Raw genomic sequence first — 20,105 nt, forward strand, 5'->3', positions numbered from 1 at the left:
ACATTTTGAATAGATGTAGTTTATTATATGTGAAGTATTCCTCAATAAAGTTGACAAGGTAAAATATAAGAGGAAGAAAGGTACCTTAGAGGTGTTTCAATTATCCTCATATCAGTAAGGTTTAATTTCTTGAGGGTCATAGTTTGAAATTTTCCACTTGCCTCTGTGTACATATTAAAGATTTATAGTAAAATTTTTAATAGAAGAAAGCTAGACATTTAGTCTTTGCATGAACATATTTCAAAGATTTGTGGAAAATATGTCAAAGAGGACTTACCTCAATTTTACATTCAACTAGCTTCATTTACAGTTTTATAAAGTGGGTATTTTCTATCTATGAATGTTATAGTCAGGTCAAAGGAAACTGTCAAGAGAAATTTTCTTTTTCCCATTCACTAATATGGTCAGGAATTTTTAGAAATCATCACAATTTATACAAGCATTGTTGGAGGGAGGCATGGGGAAAGATAAACAGGTGAATAATCATTAATGAAAGCCTATTTTGTGGGCAACCAGGAACTAGCTGGAGTAACTGAACCATACCAGGCCCGGACTTGCGTCCCTCATTCACTCAAAAGGCTCGGGAGCCTAAAGGGTGAATAGTTGGTTGACACTTGAGAAAGGGCTTGAGCAATGGTTCTCAGGGCTCGCTTGTACGTGATCGCCCACATAACACAATAGATACAACTTATTCTGGCCTGGTCATAAATGTAAATAAGGGTCTGTCTGTCCTTGCTGGTCTGTTTACCATACCTAATATTCCTTTGAAGTATGCACATCTGGAGCAACAAGCTTATCTATTTACCAAGGTCTTCTGGCACCTGTGAGTCTGTCTTGCATGCTGAGAAAGGGGAACTTTGGAGGGTTTCACAAACCTGCTAAAAATAAACACCTTCTTGGCTTTGTTTTGCTCATGCTATAAAATGTTGTAAACCCTTGAATAAAGCTGGCACTGCTTGGACATCATCCACTGTGTCCCTCCTGTCCCCATCTCTTTATTTTTCTTTTATTTTCCTCATCCCCTTATCCTCAGGACCCTGATCGTGTTGCCACAGCTCGCGCAACACTATTTATGTATTGTGGGATGCTATTAATTTATCCTTTTTATTGTCTTCAAGTTCATTTTACTCTAACTTGTGGTTGATCTCATAATAAATATGGGGGACATTATATTCAAAAGGTGACTTTAATAGATCATTCTTGGTGTTTTTCATAGACTGAATTCCCCAGAAAGAAACTGTACGATTAGAAATTTTAGGGAAATGGTTTATTAGAGAGGAAATAGAATTTCCAGGAAAGACCAGTATATGGTGGGAGAGTGGGCCTGGAAAGGGAAGAAGTGCAAGTAAGTTTGTGATATTAAGTTCTGCTCAGCTCATAACACAGTACATCACATAGTTGAGTAAAGTCCAGATCAGCACTCCTATGCTAATCAGACATTAGTGCAGGAATAACCCTGAGGCAACGTAAATTCCCAGGCACTTCTGTTAAGATTGCAGGGAAAGAGATCTGAGAGAAGAAGAGAGCCCCTCCCACAAAGGCAAAGGTGCTGGTTGCTGGTAAGAATTGCAGGCTGAGAGCAGTGTGCATCAGATTGATGAAGGGGGATGGCAAGGCATAGAAAAGCAACACCAGCCTCTGCTGCAGCCTTATATACACTCATCCTTCACGCTGGATTCTCTATACTGATTCTTTCAAGTTGTTACTAATCATGATTCCAGAAAGGAACAGTACAAAAGGACAATCACTGTAATGATAGTCTATGGTGCTTTTCTGAGTAACCTGCATTGTTGACGGCCCCTACCCCAGATTACCATTCACTTGTCTGTTGGTTGTTTATTCGCACTTAAATTATACTTGGGAGCCTGAAAAGGTGTTCCATGGATTCCCTGGGATTTCAGATTCACATACACAGGGCAAGATTTCAAACGGAACCTGCTCTTATTGTTCATAAACAGTGTCACCCACAATGCCACTCTCTATCCACATTAAGTATCTAATATCCTACCTTCTCCTGTGATTAAGTATTTATTCCATTTCTTGCCTACTTGCTCACTGTAATGAGTATCTAAAAATGACCATGTGGGCTGCAATACATCTATTTTCAATGGAAGTCTTAATTTGTCCCCTGCTGTTTTCCTGGATCTCTAGATATACTGAATTTTAACTTGTAAGGACAGGAAGTACACATTTTTCTATTAACTCCCATGGCTTGAAGATGAGGGGAGACACTCTTACATCCAACCCTGGACTTCTAGACAATTTTATTCCTTTTTTTTCAGAGACATAGAATCACATTATGGCAACTAAATCCTGGCATGTGTTGTACCTTGAAGGACAGTATCCTAATCTCATGGATAGTTCAGTATTGCCCTTAAAAGATCTTTCCAATGTTCTATAAAGGTTTCTATAAAGGCTTTAGTGATTCATCACAAGGTATAACCAACAGGCCCTATGATCATGCTATTACACTTCTCATTGAAAAGCATATTCCTTGGGCAGCCCAGGTGGCTCAGCGGTTTAGTACCACCTTTAGCCCAGAGCCTGATCCTGGAGACCCGGGATCCAGCCCATCAAGCTCCCTGCATGGAGCCTGCTTCTCCCTCTGCCTGTGTCTCTGCCTCTCTCTCTCTCTCTCTCTGTGTGTGTCTCTCATGAATAAATAAATAAAATCTGAAAAGAAAGAAAGAAAAAAAGAAAAGAAAAGAAAAGAAAAGAAAAAAAAGAAAAAGAAAAGAAAAAAGAAAGAAAAGAAAAGAAAGAAAAGAAAAGAAAAGAAAAGAAAAGAAAAGAAAAAAGAAAAAGCATATTCCTTGCACAAGACAGGGATAATGTTATGTAGATCCCATCTTAGTAAAGCAGATATTCTTAGCCCTTGGATGTGTGCTATCAGAAGGCACTGTGGTGGGAAATGCAAACCCTTACACAAATGTAAGTTGGTCATATTCACAATGAATTACTATCCCTTAAAAGTTTGAATAGCTCTAATGTAATGAACTTTACAATTTCTGGTGGATTTCTTTAAAGCTTATATTGAGATACTGGGTTGATACTGCAGCTCACAATTTGGACTTTCAGTAATGGCAGTGTGTTGGTAAGGAGGAGATATGTTGTTGGGCCCATCCATAGCCCTATGCCTACTCAATTTGGAGCCCAATGCTCAATGACTGGGGATAGAGGCTGACTGAACTCTCTGTGGTATTTCTGTCCCCTGGGTATTCAGTAGATGATCCAGGTTATGCATTAACTTGAAAATCAACATTGCTCACACTTTTGTCGTACTACTACTAGTACATCCACATGTCTTTTTGTCTAGGCCTCCTTATGCCATTCTTCCAGTTCTTCTTTCAGATCCAAACCAACAAGTTATCAGCTACTGTCTATGAGTTCAGATAGTTTTACCTTAAGTATTTTATCTTTGCATACACACAGTGGCTAGTCATGCCTCCAAAGCTCTGCCACTGGGACGACTTCTTCTTACCCCTGTCCTCCAGGCACCTCCATACTTGGTATTGCTGTTTTTTGGTAGTAGTTATTTTCAGCTTCACAAAAATATATTGAAGTAAGCTCTCCACAAACCAGGATCTTATTTTCCTTCCACCAGTGGATCCTAAGGAACCTAGGATTCATTAGGACCTAAGTGTAAGCTGATAGAATACCATTAACTAAGTCCAACAAATGTACTTAACTTGGAGTTATGGCTACCTATTCACATGCTTTTTTTTTTGGCCTTTGGATCTGTATGCAGAGGGCATAATCTCTATCCAGATCTACATTATTTTTACATAGTAGATAGCTGCTGTGCCTATTCAACTTTGCAAATGATACATAGTTGTTGTTACAGACAGCATGACATTCCTCTTGAATTCTACATGTCTATAGTTAATCATCATTAAAGCTTTTGAAGTTCCAAATGGCATGTTTTCTACCACCAATCTTTCTCGTAGAGCCACTACATGTGTTAGGTTGCACAACTAAAAAGAAACTGACTGTACTCTCTCACAATAAACAGCCTTTGAAATTACCCTATAAGTATTCAGAGCAATATTCCCAAATAAGCCAAAATCCCATCTGACCTACCAAGCAAAGAGTGGTATTGATAAAAACTGCAGTGCACAAGAACTATTCTTTCAACTTGGAAGATACCTCTTGTCAACTTCCTTACCACTGTAATCCCAAAAGTTTCTATAATTTAGAAGGCCACTAAATCTTCACAGAGCTGATTTTCCATCCTTTAAGCTTTTTATGTCTTACAAAGGTATCTTCAGTAATTACCACTTTCTGTTCTTCAGGTCCAATTAACATAACATCATCAATACACGTCTATGGATTGTCCAGATATTAAGGTCCCTCTGAACTATACTGTAGCAAAGGGCAGATGAGTAAGTATAACCATGGAGAAAAGACCTTCCATGTGAAGTACTGTCTATTATTTTTGTCCTAATGCATTTTGAAATGAATGCATATGCCAGATACTTGTAACGTATGACGTGCCAAAATAGAGGCTATGCTGATTTCTTCTAGTAAAGATAGATATCTCATCAAGCACAGAAAATGGGTAAACACTTAAGTTTGTAGTGGTGTACCATCACCTACTATGAATTGCCTTCTCCTCTCTTCACCCCCAGCCCCCACCATCATCCTCAGGGAGCTAAACTATGAAATAAATGGGGACATGACAGGGACAACCAACTCTTTATTCTTTACAGCTTTGAAAGGGGCAATAATCTCTGACTTTTTACTCAGTGTATGGCACTGATTTTAATTTATAGTCTTGGATAGGAGAGAAACTTCCAGAGGCCCTATTCTAGTGCTCAGGGAATTAACTAAAGTTTCTCCAAGTGCTAAGTGTGTCTCTTTTAAGCAAGCTCAGGGACTAGGAAATGGCTACCTAGGCTGCACTGTAACCAGTGGAAAACACATCTTGGCCATCCCTCCATTTACTCTCTGGCTTTCACAGATCTCCATGTACATGGAGTCCTGGTATCAATGTCAACTTTGGATACAATATTAAAAATCTCTTGCCAAATCTGGATATTTCTCTCTCTCCTCAGTATTCAATTACTCAGATGGTCATACATGCCTTTGGGTAAGCACCAGGGAGATTACATACAGAGGTAACATACTGTTACATGTATTTTGTTTCATATCATGATCCTTCAAGGAATATTAGTCTCTTCAATTGATTGTCTCTGGTCTGAGAAATTTCTCAGACATGATAATATGTGAAAGATTGTGATTTTCCATTGGAGTAGCTGCTATCAGCCTTCTAATCATCCACTTTTTAAAATCAAATCTATCAATTGATATTTTTGGCTGTCAATTCATATTTTCCCAAAGAACACTATGATCAATTGGCCAAGGTTACAACTTCCTATGGATTATATCCCCTGGTTCCATCTTATTTCAGAGTCTGTTATGGTAATTATAACTACTTTGCCTCTAGCAGTTAAGTGGGGAGCCCAGGTTCATAACATCTCTTAAAATCTCCCTTGGTATACAGGGTCCTAACCTAGGCACAGGTGATTTGCTAAAGCTTCAGAGTTAGCCTACTCTCTAGTTTGCTAGCCTTATGATAAAGATTTTTTTAAATGCTTTCATCAAGGTATTTTGATATGCTCATTATGCCCTGAGTCAGTAATAAGCTGACTTGATTGTTTAGTTTTCCTTATTCGGGGTAACAAACTTAGCAAAAACCAATCTACTCCATCATCTTTATAATCACTATTTTTTTCATATTTACCCAATGGTAGAAATTATTCACAAGCTAGTAGATCCGCTTGAAACTGAATCACATTCACATTATCTTAGCAATGCATGTTACCTTAGCAATGCAGTATAATACTACAACTTAGCAGGGATAAAAACTTTACTGTGAACAATATGGCCCCTGGTTTAATCTGGCCAGAGAGGGATCCAAACTCAGAATCCCATCCTGAGAGTCTGGTACTAAGCAGCACTTCCAGAACCAGTTGTCTCAGTTTGGGTTCCCAAGAAACGAATGTTGAAATACAAACTTATGTGGCAGTACACAGAAAATGTTCCAGGAGAAGGCTGGGGTACTATAAAGGTGGGGAAATAAAACTTAGAAGCTAAGGAGCTCAAGCAAATGTTCAATAGCAAGCAAAATTCCCTACAAGGTTACTGTAATTCAATTCTGCGTTGAATTTTGGTGACAATCCAGACCCTACATAAATTTGTACTGATCAGGAGCAAGGAAGTTAGAATATCCGTATCCCATCTATTAATTGTTGCTTAAGGCTTTGGGCTTTTTTTTCTTTTTTCTGGGAGACATGAATTCTGGGAGACATGAATTCTGGGAGACATGAATAACCAGGGAATTCATGTCTCCCAGAAAAGCCTCTTAGTACACAGGGGCAAAAATGTGATCTGAGAGACTAGGACAGGTCCCTGATAAAGAGATGCAGATGCTGGTGGTTGAGAATGAAAACACACCCAAAGATCAAGTACATGAAAAAGGTAAAGGCATCAGAATTAATCTTGAGTGGAACACTGATACTTGCTATCATGATATTTAAGGTTTTTTGGAAATTTCTGATTTTTTCCCCAAAATCTCAGCAGTTTCAACAGGATATAACAACAATTATATCACAGTGAGTGTCTCCAACTCATTCATGATTATTTTTAGCACTGTGAGGTAAAATTTATTTGTATAAGGCTGGCATAGGAAACAACTTATGTATTTGCAATGGCATATAACCTGAAATAATCTGACATTTTCAACTTGCCTTTCAAGTCATTCTTATACCAATGTGCAACTGTTCAGTTTAAGCAACTGGATAAATCATTCAAAATATCTTCCCCTCAAAATTGGTATTAATTGGTACATAAAAGTTTCCCTTTCAATAAGTCCTATGTTTGTATACATAATTAAAAATAACATAATAGTAATGTTCCAGGTGAACTAAACAAGATTTTATTGCATAGGGATAATTCTTACAATTAAAAAATAACTACTAAAAGAAATGTTTTATATTAAGTATATATGATATACTATACTATATAGTTATATAAAGTATATAGTATATATTGTAATGATTTTTTTAAAGATTTTATTTACTTTAGAGAAGGGAGAGAGGCTAGGGAGAGGGAGAAAAAGCATCTCAAGCAGACTCCACACTAAGCCCAGAGCCAGATACAGGGTTTGATCTCATGACCCTGAGATCATGACCTGAGCTGCAATTAAGAGTGGGATGCTTAACCGACTGAGCCACCCAGGTGGCCCCTACTGCAATAATTATCTTATTACTTATCAATAAAACTGGAAAAAAATTATAATTTACCCTGTATTGAAACACAGCTTCATTACAAGTACAATAATGGCTATATCAGCTTCATTGTTGAATGTTTGTCACTGGAGTAGGGGACAGGGATGACTTTCATCTGAAGGGAGCTGAAATGTAGAACTTTCTTCTTGGGAATACTTCAAGTGGCTGCTAAAAATAAAATGTGAAGTAATTAGAAATATCAATATTAAATTTCAGGTGTATACATATTTACTATAATATAGTCTACATTTTCATTAAGAAAAAGTTTTATGGTATAAAGGTTGATACTACATAATGATTTCTCCAGCCATTCAGCATCCAGGAGAGAAAGCTCATCAGTTTTCAATGAAAATATCTAATAGAACTGAACCAAAAAACGTTTTTTGGTATAAACAAATAAAATACTTGTTAACAACAAGGCAATGAAGAAAAGAAGAGGTATATACAATGAAGCCCAAGACTGGTAGGACTGTATTGGATTTATGTCATGAATAGATAATTGCACTTGAAGAGGCAATTTATAATATAATGACCCCGTTCCCTTTCCTCTGTCAAGTTCAATTCCCCTCACCCAGATGATATGACCTATTCATACATTCTGTCTATATAAGCAAAGTAAAATGGACAGTTAAACATTTATCCAGTGACTTTAATCAATGTAGATAGATTCTTTATAAATTCTTTTTTTTTAAGAAGAAACAATTTAGTTTTCATTAATTATCTGGATAACTGTTTCCATTTTTCTCTAAAGGATGACACTGCAAATGTTTTTTTAGGCACTAATTTGTTCATCGGTAATCCAAAAGTTCTTCTCTATTCAATGAAAAAGAACTGGATAATTTTGTATGTTATATATTTTTTCAAAACCCAATCCTTTGCCTGTATATTTAAATGTTCTCAGTTCCCTAAATTTCACCAATGTGCTAAAATAAGAATTTCACCATCCAAAATATCTAGTTGCCTTTTCTTATCACATGATTTGGGTACTGAGGATAGTGTTAACTTCCAGAAGCAAAAGTTCCAGAGTAGCTAGCCATTCATTGTCTTGGCATATGTTTGTGTCTCCGTGGCTTAATAAATGGCTTTGAGATTCCTATTTTAGTATAATTTCATAGTATGCCTGTTCACAATACAATTTGACTTTGGCATTTAATATGCCATTTAATGAAATCTTTAACAATTGTCATCTGCCAATAGAAAAGAGAAACATCTATGGAACACTGATATGCTTCTAAAATTCCAAACAAGAGACGCCTGAGTGGCTCAGCAGTTGAGCATCTGCCTTCGGCCCAGAGCATAATCCTGGAGTCCAGGGATAGAGTCCCACATCAGACTCCCTGCATGGAGCCTGCTTCTTTCTCTGCCTATGTCTCTGCCTTTCTCTCTCTCTCTCTCTCTCTCTCTCTCTGTGTCTTTCAAGAATAAATAAAAAAATAAAATAAAATTTCCAAACAAAATTTCAAAGATGAAAATACAAGCTCTCATACCAATTTAAAAAAAAAAAAAGTTTTTCCAAATGCATGTCACAAAGCCTGACAGGCCACTGATATTATAATTTATGCTAACAATGTTATCATCCATTGAAGGATTAGTAGTGCCACATATAAGATCTCGCTTACATAGGGTATAAGCCTAAAGCAGGAAATAGGAAGTTGGTCAAAGAAAAGGAAGGAGTAAGGGATATGTAGAAATCTTGATCAAAAGTCAACTTAATACTTGCTCATCCTAGCTACAGCTGGAGTCAGATCATTGATAAAAGCCCCACTATGACCTTAACATATTCAAAATTCAGTTTTTCTGACAACTTGTTAAAAAATATAACAGTGTTTGGAATAATCCATATGAATAGTTCACAAACAAAGAAGATTCAGAAAAGTAATTGGACATTTTCAACTTTACTAAAATTTCTAATTATGCTCCACAATGAACCAAATTACTTTAATTTTAAAAGTGCATAGGGATCCCTGGGTGGCGCAGCGGTTTAGCGCCTGCTTTTGGCCCAGGGCGTGATCCTGGAGACCCGGGATCGAATCCCACGTTGGGCTCCCGGTGCATGGAGCCTGCTTCTCCCTCTGTCTATGTCTGCCTCTCTCTCTCTCTCTCTCTCTCTCTCTCTGTGACTATCATAAATAATAAAAAAATAAAAATTAAAAAAAAATAAAAGTGCATAATTGTTTACATTCTCCAAATTCCTATCAGCTCAGTAGCTGATAACAAACCATCATATTTCTTCCCATTAAATGGTATGATATATTATTTTATTATGAAATAAATCAAATACAGAATACATGTAATATTTATGTGCAGTTTATAAGATGAAAATATGCCTACTCTTAAATTAGATTGAGAAATAGAACCATACCAAACTCTTGTAATCCCTGTGTATATATCTTTAGTTTCAAATTCTCCATTTCCCCTAAGTACCTTTCATCCTGAATTTTTGCTTATCGGTATACCTTTTCCTTTCTAATCAGAGATACAAATATTTCTTTATATTAATGGAATCATATTATGTGAATTTTTGGGCAACATGCCTTTATATTCAACATTATATTTAGGATTTTAGGTTTATGATATTTACCAATTCACATTTCAGCTGTGGCTTAATCCTTTTCATGATTGAACAATAGTCTAGTTAAAATTGAATAATGAATGCATCTACGCATTCTCCTGCAGGCAAAATTTACTATTAAGATTTTGTTATTTATAAATAGTATTTTTTCATGGATTCAGAGACAAATTAAGTGAAAATTAATAATTAGGAACCAAATATTTGAGAAACAAATCATTTTACTGGTCATATAGAGATGAATCAAAATATACTCAAAGAAAAGATAAAAAAAGGTAAGCTTGCAACATGGAGCCATGGGAAATACTATAGATTTTCCTCACCAAACAAAGGAGAGTTGTCTACCATTACAAAACTATACCATTAAGAATTAAGGAATGTTGTACAAGTAATATTTTATGCACAGGAAAAAAGAAAAAAAAAACTTGAGAGGAATGTTCAGGGAATGGATAAGTCTTATAGGAACTTTCTGTATAATCCTGATCCATCAATCACATGTCATGATTTCTCTTCAAAATCTGTGCTTATAGGACAAGGAAAACAAATATGAGAAATTTCAGGCTTCTGAATGGTAATCCAAATATATAAAAAAAGTAGACTGCTCTTGTCATCAATGGCTAGAGTTTGCTCAAAATATTCTTTGACTTGATATCATTGCTACATACTAGAAAAAGAAATAGGAGGAAGAAACCAGATATGAGTTCATATAAATGACAGTGGACCATTATGAATCAGCCAGAGATGATTTTTTAGTTTCAGGAAGCATTATTCACATAGTGAGAGAAGTTTACCTCTGTATATTGTAATAAACATAAAACCACATGAAAATATATAACAATAATCTCTGTAGGTAAAATGTGCCCAAGAGTGAGGGATTTGTAATTTATATTGAATTTACATTGAGTAATTTGCAAATGTTCATTTATCTGGTCAAAACACTAGGGGTAATCTGAAAATTTTATGTTAATTACAAATGCTACATTCTGAGAAGGTAAATAAATAAAACTTAAGGAGAGGTCAAGTTTTCCCATAATGAAACTACTCACTCTGATTTTGTACTTCAAATTTATGCATGTTTATCAGTAAAAGTTGATCAGAGAAATAAAAGAGACCGAGTTGAAATATTTTTCCATATTTCTTCATTTAAAGCATTACTATATAATACTATATCACATACATTATACTATTTACTATATGTGTATGAAAGGACTTGACTTTATATTATTAACTTGAGATTATTACACAGTCTATGTTCTACATGTAAGGCAATTATTATCTTTGCACCTGGGGAATTAGAGCCTAAGGTCTACAGACAGTGAGGCAGAAAGGGAAAGATGAATGTAAATTTAGGAAAGCAAATACAAACTAGCTTCAAGACCAAGCTATAACCCATACCAGTATTTCATCACCCTTAAACCTCCAACTCCAATGATGTTGGTGTCCTGAACAGGAAGCTTGTACCTCTCACCACAGATGGAGAATGTACATGGTCCAGCAACCAGAAGCTAAATGCAGCTCTGGAGAAACTTGTATGAGCCACAGCTCTGCTGTTACTGCTCACCAAAAGACCCAGCCAACAGATTAAGAGAATCCATGTATGAACTTAAAACAATGTATGCTGCATCTATCATGATCGTCTGACTGTAAAAATAATGTGGCTGCTGCTGGTTTACTTCTGCCTTCTAAATCTTAGTTTCCTTTGATCCAGAGTGACTGGGAACTCCATAGGAAAGGAATTATAGAGACCATAACTCTAGCTTAGCTAGATTGACACAATAAAAATCCCCCAGAATGTTAAAGAAAGTGAATAGCGGGTAGTATCTTAAGACACTGTATGAAAAAGACATGTTGACATGAAGAGTGGTCCAGTTTAATTTATTTGGATTCCAGTGAGTTTAACCATAATTACATGGCCAGGAATGTCTTCCATTTGCAATTAAATTAACTCTTAAAAGGAAAAAGAGTCCCACCTAAATTATTATCAGAGAAAATATAGAAAACTCCGTTAGATTTCTACTTTCAGATTGGCAATGTGAAGAGCTATGCAGATTGGTCCTCAAAAAACCCACAAAAACTAGTGAGTATTAAGAACAATAAAATCCACTTAAAACCTCAAGAATTGTCCTAAGGGCATACAGCATATGAAGAAACTTTTATTCAACAAAATTTATCAAATCCCTGTACGAAAATATGAGAGTCTCTGATAGTTGAGCCATTTCCAATTCCTTCTCCTCCCCACCCCAGCCCCATCCCAACCCAAGTACAATGACATAAAATCCAACCTGGGTAAGTGGCCACATTAACATGCTCCTTCTCCCCTCTGCTCCTGGTCAAGGAATTGGTACCTCCCCAAAGGAGCAGGATGCCAGCATTTCTCAAATCCACAGCTCCTAATTGCAGAGAGTAAATTCCTGGCAACTGCTATTGAGAAATTAGAGGCTTCCTTCCCCCACCTAACCCATACTGAAAGTGTGGAAGCCTGATCCCAAGCATGGCAGACTAAAAATACCAGGACTCAAAAGTTTGTGAAGTAGAGGTTCCATGTTGAGAAAGGCTAGCTGAGAAAACGATTTTCTCCAATTTAGTGCCCCGCTCATAGAAAACTTTTCCCACTCCTGACTCCAAAGCAAAGGCTCTGAGATTATGCCCAGAAAGAGAGACACTGCATTAAAACAAAGAACTCTAAAGTTCTCCCCCAAGCAACTGACTATTTGAAACATTGTTGGAATGTTCAAACTTTGGAGCACTATCAAAATGGTGGTATTTTGGTGATAAATAATTAAGAGTAACACCTAAACTATAGTCTAGTTTACCAGAGGAGACCCAGGAAAAGAGAGATATGATGATTTTGGGGTCAGGAAAAAGCTTCAAACACTGGCCTAAAAAAAACTACCCCTGCAAAGAAGCTCAAGCTAAATTGGATCAGATGGTGAACTAATTTGTGACACAAGGAGTCTTTGAGAATAGAGTAATCAGCTGACAAAGAGTGGAGCCTAAAATCTGAGTGTGGTACCAACAGAGGCAAGGAAAGAGATAAACAGACTTGCTAAAACCTGTCATCCGAGGATGATTGGGAATAAGCACAAGGCTGCATCCTCTGTGAATGACATCAGAAATTTAACATTAAAGGGAAAATAGACTTCATGAAAATGGTCCAGCCAAGGCACTTAACAGATAAACAACAGCCATACAAGAACTGGAGTGGAGGGCAGGAATCAATATTTTAAGTGGCTACATACATTTTCATACACAAAAAACAAGAGAGGATTATGAAACTATATGTGAGCAGGACCAGATATTGAATTTTAGAGCAACGACATCAAACCAAAGGAAAGTAGTTTTAAAAGGAAAGCATTATGACAGTGTCTCATCAAATAAAGAAAAACAATAAAGAGATAGAAATTATAAAAAAGAACCAAATGGAAATTTTGGAGTTAAAAAGTATAACTGAAATAGAAGGAATTCACTAGAAAGACTCAGCAAATTCAATCTAGCAGGAAAATGGGATATATATGTAAGCGATTACATAAATTGAACATTCCTAAAATTTCCACGTAAATAAATTAATCTTCCAATACTGTCAATGTACCAAAATATATAAGTTCTTACAGAAACTAACCTAAAGGGATTAAGAATTTAATTCCAGAATTTAGACAAATCTTTGGCAAACAAGACTAAAGTCTTGATCAGAGAAAAACAGGTAAGTTTTCTGAGTTACCAGTATTAAGTGTAATATAAGCATATGTTTTTTATTCTACCTATCTATATTCTTCCTAAATTTCTGTAGGTTTGCTGGTTGAAATGCTACATTATTTATATTAAATGTAAAGGATTATAAAAGATGTAAACTTGTGTTTAAATTTTTAAAAAGTGTGTTTAAATTGAATCATTTTTGTGACAAACTTTACTCCAATAGTAATTATATTTTGTAGTATGTCAGCTCGTTTCAAAGATATTTAGATAACTTAAAATCTTAGACTTTTACTAAATGCATATTAAATATATAATTTCTAAAACAGAATGCCAAATATTAATGAGCATAATATTAAATTTATGCACTTGAGCTTATTTTTATGGAGTACAAAGAAGCCATGTACATGTTTGGGTATGTTAATGTGTTAATTTTTACTACATTTGATCAATTATACTCTAAGGAAGCATATGGTTATAAAAAATTGTGACACATTCATAAGTTTTGCAAGTCTGTGCAAAACACTGATTTGTCATCGATAATTGAAATGATCCACATGCTAGTTTTCTTTATGAAAATGAAGTTGCTGTGGTTAGTCACAATTAATATATTTGAATAAAACTCTGCCAGGACCAATACTGGCCAAAAAACACAACTGTTTATGTAAGTATGCAGGTTGCATTTTATTAAGAAAAAAAAAAAAAGTAGTTTTGTCCTAAAGTAAAATGTTGTTTTCAGAATGAGAAACATAAAGGACAAAGCCCGAATGGATATAAAAAGTTGTAGAAAGCTTACAAAAAGATAATTTTTTCATGTTCAAAGCTAGCCAGAATTTGAAAGTTTTAATACCTGTAGTTTTACGCGCCAAAATTATGCAAAACTAAAGTTTGATTTTCTGTTCAACAACAACAACAACAGCAACAGGGAGATGACTGAATGGAAAGATCCTCAGCTCACTTCATCTCATGGATACAACTAGATAACATCTGTTTCTGTGTAAATAACCCAGAAAACAACCAAAAGATTGTCAGAGTAAACTCTCCAAAACTAAATGTAGAAAAAAGGATACAGTGAAGAGGGCAAAAAGGGTGGTGACAGAGTCAGAAGTTAAAGAGACTCAGAAAGGAGGGAGAGATACTATGGGCTCAAAGGGGACAGAAACAGACCTTCACACCAGGCATCTCAGGTACAGGAAAGCCCTCAAGGAAAGATGAATTCCTGTTACATTTGGCTTTGAAAACCTCAGGTATCTAATTTTACTAGGTCTTACAATATTTATTAATTTTTTTATGTTTTTTTTTTAATTCAATTTAGTTAACAATATATGTATTAGTTTCAGAGGTAGAATTTAGTGATTCGTCAATTGCATGTAAAACCCAAAACTCATTACGTCAAGTGCTCTTCTTAACACCCATCACCCAATTATCCCAGCCACCTATTGACTTCAGTTTGTTCCCTATGCTTAATAGTCTTTTATGGTTTTCCTCCATTTTTAATTTTACTTTCCTACCCTTTCCCAATGTTCCATCTGTTTTGTTTCTTAAATTCCACTTATGATGATATCATGTATTTGTCTTTCTCTTGTTTCACTTAGCATAATACTCTCTAGTTCATCCACATCATTGCAAATAGCAAAATCGCATTCCTTTTGATGGCTGAGTAATATTCCATTGTATATGTATAGTACATCTTTTTTAACTATTCATCAATGGTCATCTGCATTCTTTCCATATTTCGGCTACTGTGGACGTGGCTGCTATAAACATTGGAGTGCATGTGCTCCTTTTGATCATTATGTTTGTATCCTTTTGTGTCCTTTGTATAAATACCTGGTAGTATAATTGCTGGGCACAGGGTAGTTCTATTTTTAACCTTCTTTTTAAAAATATATTATTTATTTATTCATGAGACAGACAGAGAGATAGGCAGAGACATAGGCAGAGGGAGAAGCAGGATTCCTGTGGGGAGCCTGATGCAAAAATTGATCCCAGGACCCCGGGATCACAACCTGAGCCAAAGGCAGATGCTCAACCACTGAGCCACCCAGGCATCCCTGTTTGTATGGCTTCTTTGGAGAAATGTCTGTTCGTGCCTTCTCTCCATTTCTTGACTGGATTTTTTGGCTTATAATACCAGGAAGAATCAAGATTCTTGTGCAAGAATCAATGGCACAGTACTGGAAGAGAAACAACAAGTAGTTTCTAGAAGTCTGAAATTTTGGAACCCTGAAGGAACTATCCTAACCTCTGATGGGGGCTACTATAAAGGACAATTTTGTTCAGAGTAGCAGTGTTTCTCTTATAGGGAAATTTGACTCAGATGCAGCCAGGGATACGAGACCATTGGACCTAACAGGCTTCACGTTTTATCATTTCAGCTTAAGTACTTTTGCTGCTGATCGATGGAACAGAGAGAACTTACTATTCACCTCAAATCTCTATTAGGCTGGATCTGTACTCTACTCTCCCGTCTTGCCCTTGACCCTGTAACATGAATTCCCCTCCTTTTAGCAGAAAGGGCGAGAGGAATCATGAGCTTCTCCAGGGTGGCAGCAGACTGCTTGGCAACCAATCAATGTTGGGTACAAAAGGTGCCTCACATGGGGTACCTCATTGTAGAATAACAGGTTCGTTGAAGAAGGTGAGCAAAACATAAGATTAATGAATAAGAATCCTGCTTTGGATGGTGACTTGGATAAAGAGTTTTAAATTAAACAACAACAATAACAACAATAAAAAACAAAAACAGGAACTTTAAAAATCAGCAGACAGGGCTCTGGGAGAGCCAAGAGTATGGTATAGGAAAATGAGTCCCCACCCTTAAAGAGAAAACACAACAAACACCCTTGCTGAAATACAACACAGAAGCAGCTGTTTGAAAAACACCTGGGATATACAAAAAAGAGATTGATTTAATCTCAAAGTGTGTGCTGAAGGAACAGGGATCTTTAGGAGACTTCTCCAGGAAAAAAGTTGCTGGTGAGCACTATTTCTCCTCCAAACCCTAGCCTAGACACAGACACCTGTGGGAACTTGCACAGCACTAAAACATTCCACCTAACCTGCTCACAACACACCCCATCCCCGCCTTCTCCTACAGACACACCACTTCAAACTTAATATAGATTGCTATATGCAGAAGATTTTATTTATAAAATTAATGGTAAAGAGAAAGGAATCCAAGTATATGGCTAAAGAAAGCCAGCAAACTGTGAGAATAGAGAAAAAAAGAGGAATAGTAGAATTACAAAACAACAATAAAATGAGTAACAAAATGGCAATATTTACATATATCAATAATTATTTTGAATCTAAAACTCTTTTTTTTTTTATATTTTTTATTTATTTATGATAGTCATACAGAGAGAGAGAGAGGCAGAGACACAGGCAGAGGGAGAAGCAGGCTCCATGCACCGGGAGCCCGATGTGGGATTCGATCCCGGGTCTCCAGGATCGCGCCCTGGGCCAAGGGCAGGCGCCAAACCGCTGCGTCACCCAGGGATCCCAATTATTTTGAATCTAAATGGAATAAATGCTCCAATCAAAATACAGTAACAGATGGATTAAAAAAAAAAAAAAGACCCATCTATTTGCTGTCTATAAGAAACTCCTCTTCCAGACCTAAAGACTCATGACAGGATCCCTCAGTGGCACAGTGGTTTGGCGCCTGCCTTTGGCCCAGGGCGCGATCCTGGAGACCTGGGATTGAATCCCACGTCGGGCTCCCGGTGCATGGAGCCTGCTTCTCCCTCTGCCTATGTCTTTGCCTCTCTCTCTCTCTCTCTCTCTCTGTGTGTGACATCATAAAAAAAAAAAAAAAAAAAAGACTCATGACAATTGAAAGTAAAGGGAGAGAAAAGCATTTATCGTGCAAATGGGCTCCTGGGAATATCACAAAGGATATATTCTTTTTTTTTTTTTTTTTAAGAATATATTCTTTCACCTTATATATAGAGAGATAGTAGAAATAATTAGATATATTTGATAGGAGTGACAGGGAAAGTATGGTCAAATCAGAAGAGCAGATAACCCTTTCGTGGGTTAGGTATGAGTAAAATGTTCTTAATATAAATATTGCAGAAATCCTATGAGATTTCTATAGATTTGCCACTGCACTGGCTATATTTCTATTTGATTATCAGTCTCCTGGTGTTAATTTGCCTGATATTAAACCACAAGAGTTTAGTGTTATTCATCATAATTCCAGTTGCTGTTAAAATCCTGATTTAATAACAATTTTACTTATTGAATCCAGTATATCCTAGTGATTTTCCTTTGGAGATTCACACTTATGAAATTAACATACAGGTATTTGGTAACTTTCTCAAGCTTACTAAATCTTTTTAACTTGATGATCTTGATATATTCTTGGTATACTATGATACATTAGGCCTCTGAGTTATTACACATCAGATTTTTTTCTCTCTAATGAGATTATGTTCAACTATTTTCATAAATTAGGTGTAAATACCGTTCTTTGGAAACAGACATTCATTATGTTTAGATATTATCAAAATTTTTTTGATTGACTTAGTTTGCTCTACATGTCACAAAAACGAGGAAATTGTCTTTGTCAGTTACGTCATTCCTACAATAAAATCTCATCAGATCTGTCAATTTTGAAATTTATTGTAAGTCAACCACAGTGATTTCAGATTTTTTTCATCTACAGATAGTTGTTTTACTGTCATGCTTCTCTGAAAGTACTTGCAAATCAGCTACTGTGAAATTCTTCAACAAAAAGTGACTCAGAGACCCTTAGAAAATGACTGTGCCAGTCAAGTACTCTTTGGCATAAATTCTTGAAGATATTTCATAAATAAATTAAAGACCACATAGAATAAATCAGGATTTCCATAACTCTAGTGGAGCAGCAGATGTGGTCATGAGATTGCTAAACCAAGATCAAATAGGATAAGAATTAAATACATAGAACTGAATGACTAAGTTTTATTTGGAATATTGCTGATGTCTTTTTTAAATTTTTATTTATTTATTTATTTATTTATTTATTTATTTATTTATTATTTATTTATTTAGATTTATGTATTTATTTATTCCTGAGAGACACACAGAGAGAAAGGCAGAGACATAGGCAGAGGGAGAAACAGGCTTCTCGCAGGGAGCCCAATGCGGGACTTGATCCCAGGACCCTGGGATCATGATCTGAGCCAAAGGCAGATGCTCAACCCCTGAGTTACCCAGGTGCCTCTTGCTGATATCTTAATATCCTATTTTCTGGATATATGGAACCACTTTCTCTTTTAAGCTATATTATATAACTCAAAATAATTTAGCAGACTATGGTTTTTAAAAGAGAAATAAAACATTTATCTTTGCTGTGCCCTCTAGAATTCAGAAACTTTTATTGAATATCCTTATCTTCATGGCAATATTTGTATAGACTCATTAAGTGTTTGTCTGACATGTTAACAGGGTATAACTCAAAACTTTTGTTATGAACATTTCTCGTTTTCTTCAATATTAGCTCCAACCCTCCAAACTTATATTTCCAATTTAGTCCCAAGAACTAAAACCTGAACACCCATATCCTGATCAAGACTTTAGATTGATGCATATCTAGGCTTCCCCCAAGAATCTGAAGAAATACCATAAGCAAAAGCCTAACAAATTTAGATTTTCACCAAAGGACTCCTCAGTGCATCAGATTATAAGGACATACTGGATTTCTCCATGAACAGGCAAGCCAATGACTGAACCATAAAGTATGTCTAAAGAAATGCTTGGGTCATGCATGTCTCTATACTTGGTATAGGTAGTCAATACTTTGGACGATATCACCAAGAGCACTGATACCTTATTTTCATCAAGGTGTCCTTTAAAAAAATAAATTAAAAAAAGATGTCATATATAATGAGGAATGAAGCATAATAGATAGGCTTTCATCCACCAATCTCTTGGAATATGCTGGACTGAAGAGTCTCAGTATTCATCTCTTGGCTCTTTAACACAATTAATACGAATTATTTCTTTCATTTCAGGTGTCCCACTTTTAAGAGGCCTGATCTCCAGAGCTGTAAGTCAACTGATGTTGTCCTTCATGCCTCAACAGGGTTCATGGAATTTGGAGTTTTGAAGAGATCATTTCTTAGGCCCAGATTAACCCTACTCAGCAAGTTTATGACTGCTTCTGAGTTTTTTAGTGATGAATGATGATCATCATGAACAAAAGAAATGGATATTTTGAACCTTGAGATGACATACCAAAACTTATGATACAATTAAAGAAGTGCTTATAGGAGAGAGTATAACTGTAAATAAATATTTATATTTAAAAATAAATATTAAAAAGAATTTAAATCAATAAGCTAATCTTTCCCTTTAGCTGAAAAATAAGAGTAAACTGAAGACAAAGCAGGTAGAAGGAAGGAAATAATAAAGATTAGTGTGGTGACAAAATTTGTGTCTTACTGATAGAAGGTCCTGGAAAACTGCAAATTTCTCCATCTGTGTTCTAGGAAATGGATGACAACAAAAAGCAACCTGCCCCATGTGGTTTCAGTAAGACTAGCTGTCCATTCCTCCTCATGACCTCT

At 35.9% G+C, this 20,105-nt stretch overlaps 1 long non-coding RNA gene across 1 annotated transcript; it reads left to right on the forward strand.

Moving 5' to 3' along the window:
* The first annotated feature begins 4,286 nt into the window (after positions 1–4,286).
* On the forward strand, positions 4,287–19,869 carry LOC140607955 (uncharacterized). Its single transcript, XR_012009878.1, has 2 exons — positions 4,287–4,382; positions 19,551–19,869. It is a non-coding gene; the product is annotated as an uncharacterized lncRNA (long non-coding RNA).
* Positions 19,870–20,105: the final 236 nt, after the last annotated feature.

This window comes from Canis lupus, chromosome 17, assembly GCF_048164855.1.
Source record: "Canis lupus baileyi chromosome 17, mCanLup2.hap1, whole genome shotgun sequence".
In the NCBI taxonomy this organism is placed as follows: Eukaryota; Metazoa; Chordata; class Mammalia; order Carnivora; family Canidae; genus Canis; species Canis lupus.